Genomic DNA, 6,000 nt, shown 5'->3' on the forward strand with positions numbered 1-6,000 from the left:
ATTTAATTTTGCACATGCTAAGGGGGGGGAACTTCCTGTCGAAGTTACTGTATAAACCATGGGGATTCTTTTGGGTGAAATAATAATATGAATGAAAACTGCAAGCTATAAAAATGTAAACTATATTAATACTAGAATAACGAACCTTTTAAATCACTTCAAATGGTTTTCAATGTTCTTCTCTGCATTTTTAATATAAATAAAACAAGTAGCACGAATTGGTAGCAATTGTATTTGAACTTGAACTTGAACTTGAACTTTATTGCCATATGTAACCGGTACTGGTACAATGGAATTCTTACTTACAGAAAGTCTCTCGATTGTAAAACAAGTGTAAAAAACAAAACAAAGTGCAAACAGTGCATCAAGACAATGTACAAACAAACAATAGACAATGTGCAAGTAAACATGTAGACAGTTTGAATGTAAACAATACAGACGTGTAAACAATGACTGGAGATGTGCAATAGATAAGAAATCATAAAGAGGTAGATGGTGATGGTGTAGGTGTGGTCCGAGGGGGATGGCTAAATGTGTTCGCCAGTCTCACTGCTTGTGGATAGAAGCTACTGAAGAATCTAGTGGTAAGTGTCCGTATGCTCTTATATCTCTTGCCTGAGGGCAGTGGGGTGAAGAGCTCATGCCCGGGGTGGTGACTGTCCTCTGTGATGGCCAGAATTCTACCACGGCAGCGGTCCTCATAGAGCTGTTTAATCTCGGTGAGACCGCAGCTGATGATCTTCTGGGCCATATTGACCTTTCTCTGCAGTGCCTTTCGAAGAGGTGTTGCCATACCACACAGTGATCCCGTTGGTGAGGACGCTCTCGATAGTGCAGCAGTAGAAGTTCACCAACACATGTATTGGCATCCCCCATCGCTTGAGGCACCTCAAGAAATAAAGGCGCTGCTGAGCCTTCTTCATGATAGAGTCAGTGTTCACAGTCCAGGTTAGATCTTTAGAGATGTGAATTCCCAAAAACCTAAAGCTGGTGACTGTTTCCACTTCCGTTCCATCAATACTGAGTGGGCTGTGAGTGTGTGGCCTGTGTCTCCGAAAGTCCACTATTAGCTCTTTCGTTTTCTTTATGTTCAAGTCCAGGTTATTGCTATGACACCACCTAAGCAGCTGTACAACTTCATCCCTGTAAGTGGACTCATCATCATCACTGATCAGTCCTATTATAGTGTTGTCATCGGCAAACTTAATGATGCGGTTGTTGCTGTGTCTTGCTGTGCAGTCGTGAGTAAATAGGGAGTACAACCTTGGACTCAGACAGCAGCCTTGTGGGGTTCCAGTGCTCAGGGTGAGTGGTGTTGATGTTTTATTGCCTATCCGCACCACCTGTGGTCTCTCGATAAGAAAGTCCAGCAGCCAGTTGCAGACAGAGTTGCACAGACCTTATCCCCTGAGCTTTGTCACCAGTTGACTGGGTATGATGGAATTGAATGCTGAACTGTAGTATTTCACTTAGTGTAGTATCACTAAGGACACCCTGCCCTTCACTATAGATCTTGAGGAAACACCAACATGGCTCACAACAATATATTGTAGCCAATAAAGCAAAGAAATCTGTTCTCAAATTGCAAGGCTAAGAGCCCTTTATAGCTTTTCTGATCTCACTTACACACAAGATATATATATTTTTTAAAAACCAGTGCATTGACACCAGAGCATTCACATATCACCATCATCCCAGATGAAAATATCCAATAAATAATCAGTTTTATATTATTTAAAAGGCTTTTCTCATAGTCAACCAAAATTGCAAATAATAATAAGAACAATATATAAAGAAATGTAAGTTGAATAGAATGATTTTCTTATACTGTTTAAATGTGCATATTATGTCCAAGAGCTGACAGTGGAAATTAGTTTTGTAGCTGACACTAGTTTGTATTGTGTGCTTTCCTATGCTGCAGCACCTTTTCTTTCACCTACTGTAGAATTTTGTTCAACAAATGTTTGTAATAATTTTTATTTTGCTTTGTTTTATTCAGATACATACAACTCCACTTATTCATGTACTTAGAGACTTTCAAATGAATAAATAGCATTAACCCACTGAAAGCTTTAATAAACAGTGCCATGTGCAGAATATTTGCAAGTGTTTATTTAATAACAAGGTTGTGATACAGAATTTGTTCCACTAAAAGCATTAATCCTGTGAATTTATTGACTCGTATGCTACTAAGGATGTACAAGATCGCGGGAGTATGGAACAAGCTACACTGCATTGTTCAAAGCTGAAATTCTGGCTACTTTAAATAACCAGCTGGATTAAATCTTAGGATAAATTAGCTACTAACTATCTAACAAACTTGAGCAAAAATTGCTTCTTATTATTTGTAACTTTTCTTAGGGATGTAATGTAACCCATCTTCTTTAAGCTCTCTAGATGCAGGACACAGTATTGTCAAAATAGTTAATCATTTTAACTTGGTTTTCATAAAATTAAATTATGTATGAGAATATTCAGTTCCACTTAACACTTAGATTTCTATTACTTAGGAATATGTCACTTGTTACACAAAATAAAATGTACTGCCTTAACATTATACATCAATGGTTCCTCTTTTTCGATTTCAGATTATCAAACAAAAACTTGACTTGTTTGCCTCTTGGTTAAGAAAAATAACACAAAAAGGGGTTGAGGTTGTGGGTGACTTTGGAACTATCCAATACTGAATATCCAATATTTAATCATCCCTCAAAGGGATTCATCCTAGAACAAAATTCCCTGTATGCTGTAAAAGATGCAGCCTTTCAGACAACACTTTCAAAGATTCACAGAGCACCCTAAATGGTGTGGCCATACTGTCACTGGAGTGTGACCAGAGGCCATATTCCATAGACAATCAAAGCTTGTAGAACAATCTTAACTGTCAGGGGAAAATAAAGAAACATCTAATATTTTTAAAGTTTCCTTCATTACAGTTAAATTAACTCCTGAAACCTAATACAACAGATTATGCCAATAATGTACTACTCCAGTCCTGCTTCACAGTAAAGTATAACACAAAGAACATTTAATACAATCAAGAGAATGGATTAATCAAATACAAGAAGATGCTCTAGCCCTGAAGAACATGAGTTTCACATGCCTGTGATGTCAAATACTGTATGTTGTAGTGTAGTCTAATAAACACTAGAGGGAAACAGTGTATTACTGTTCTGTTCCCCACATTTAACATGAATACAGAGAACTTGAATTACAGGTACAGTTTGTGGTATTCACGTGTATAATTAATGTTAACTTTCTTGGCTGCAGAGTAAACAAGTATTTTCATAGATTGACTTTCATAATATGATGCTGTCAAAAAATAAATTAGACTTTTTTATTTTTTGGTTAACAATTTCAATCATAACTGCTCTCTCACTAGCAGTTAAAGCTTAAGGGTTTTTACACATACCCTTACGCATAGTTGCCTTTGGTTTTCCTGTTGATATACAGTGCAGTAGTTTTATAATAGCATATGTTACTTTTTCTACCATTGGTGTACCAAATATGTCCTGAAGTTATCCTGACCAGTCTTGTGCCAATCACTAAATACCTTTGACACAAGTTTAACTCATTTGATGGCAGGAAATCTTTTTCAGGAAACGTCCATACCAGTGGGTTTTCAATATAATTCTTGGATCCTCTAATAATAGAGTGGCAACTAACCGAGTTACTTGGATTAATTAATGCATCCTTTCATGTCAGCCTGGAGCATGGAGTATTTGTCAACCAAGGTAAACACCAACACATACTACACCTAGTGCCACTAGGAGAACTATCTCAAGTTCAGAACTGAATGGACAGAAGTGGCGACTGATTTTCTCTAGGAATCTACCACATGTACTGTAAGTGGTAAAACTGCAATAGAATTGTGTAAAGTACCCCAGAAAGCCACCAAGCAAGGTGCACAATCAGCATTCCTTTCTGGTTTTCTCAACAAATGCCAGAATAAAGGTTACCGGAGAAGGGCCACCTCTGCACTAAGGGATCAATGTGCCCAGGCTATCCTAAACCCCAGTGTCTGCCTTTTCAATCCAAGCCCATACAAGGTCCACCACTTGAGTATGGAGACACCATTCCAGCAGGCCTGTCCTGGACAAGATGTCTGCAAGCATGATCAAGGGTCTTTGCAGATGTACTGAAACAGATACAAGGGTTTTGGCACTACTTGTGGAATCAGCGGTGTACAAAACCTGGTATTAATATTTGAGCAGCTCAACGATTCTTGTCATTTACAGATCCATTGTTCTCATGGAATCAGGAGAATGGTTCAGCATCTATATGGCTTTCACATGTTCCAATGAAAAGCAGGACCAGAAGTGGAATCTCCAACATAGTTGGTACCATGACAGAGGTGCTGGAGAGTGATGAGATTTCTTTGGACAAGAAGCAGTGAAGCAGAGACATACAAAGGGTTCCTAAGGAAGGTACAAGTATTGATTAAGAGAATGCAGGGAATTCAATCTGATCCATATCTTGATGTACCCACTGCATGCAAGCCTGATACTTAAAGGTAGCACAGGTAGCATAGTGTTAAACTCCAATGCACTCATAGGTCAGGACTGAAGTCATAGCCATTTTCCTTAGGAAACATGTTCCCAAAGGTGGCAAAGGAACAAGTTATAGGTTTATTCCATGCTGAAAAAAAGAAGAAAGAGAACACAATGTTTCGGCCGTGGAGCCTTCTTCAGGTGTGACACCTGAAGAAGGCTCCACGGCCGAAACGTTGTGTTCTCTTTCTTCTTTTTTTCAGCATGGAATAAACCTATAACTTGTTCCTTTGCCGCCTACGCATGCTGACGCAGCTACCCACCTGAACTACATGTTCCCAAAGGTAGTGCATTTGAAAAAGCCAGATAGGATTATCACAATTTAGCACTTCATTGAAGTCTAATTCACCTTTTCCTTAAAATTAGAGTGCCCGAGATAATAGGCACATTTCCTTATCCTTTTGTTTGTAAAACATTGAACAATATACGTTATACTTGCTCTTTAAATGTACTGTATATCACAAGAAGTATTTTCTTTCAACCTTTTGAGCCCTGCATTCATTTCAACTTCACGTTGTCTGCCTTGTAAACTTGGTGTTGTTTGTGGAATCGTACACAAAGGGGGGAAACTGAGATTTTATCATTTATTTTTTCCATAAAATGCACGCAGAGTCCATGTATTTGATACCAGAAACTGACACACTAGCACCTGGAGTGCTGCAAAAGCAAATAATCAAACTGTGAACACAATAACAGCGAGGTAGCTGAACCTTGGACAAGAACTTCATCTGTGATCAGATTTCTGTGGGGCTTTAACTAAAAAATGAATTGGTTGGATGAATTTGTGGGGTACCTCTCTGGAATTTCTCCCCACATGTTTAAAAAACAACTCTGAACCATCACTTCAGTTTGCATCATATTCCCAGTGTTATTAAAACCTTTATTATACTAAATAAAAAGGAAAAAGAGGTTTGTCTTCATAAAAATCAGTTTACTGTAGTTTGTAACTTCTTATGTAAGATGAATTTTTCAACACAAGGAACATGCAGGAATCTCCTGCACCTTTAAATGAAAAAGAATATAAAACTTAATTACCTTTCAGGTATCTGAATAGTACATAACACATTTCCAGATGCTCTTCTGTTTCACAGCAATCTGTTTCATTGGCTTTGCCTTTGCCTGCTGTGCTTCAATTGTGTCAATTCCCAGTTCCTAAGGCTTCATTAACCATCATAGCAAGTACTGTAATGAGCTGACATTTAGAATTTATTTGCAAGCAAATAATTACAGAAATTAAGTGTGTTACTTGCATTCATTTTCAGTATTGAATGATTATACGTTCAAGAAACTGTCATGCAATAGATTTACATAAGCAATAGCAGTCAAGACATGAAGGAATTATTAATTGTTCCAAACTGCTTGGGTGGTAACAGGGCCCAATACAAAAACACTTAAAAACTTAAACTTAAAATTGAATGTTGAGCCACAAGTAGCTGTTATTTTAACATTT

The sequence above is a fragment of the Lepisosteus platostomus genome, chromosome 9 (assembly GCF_059453375.1).
Source record: "Lepisosteus platostomus isolate fLepPlt1 chromosome 9, fLepPlt1.hap1, whole genome shotgun sequence".
Taxonomy (NCBI): domain Eukaryota; kingdom Metazoa; phylum Chordata; class Actinopteri; order Semionotiformes; family Lepisosteidae; genus Lepisosteus; species Lepisosteus platostomus.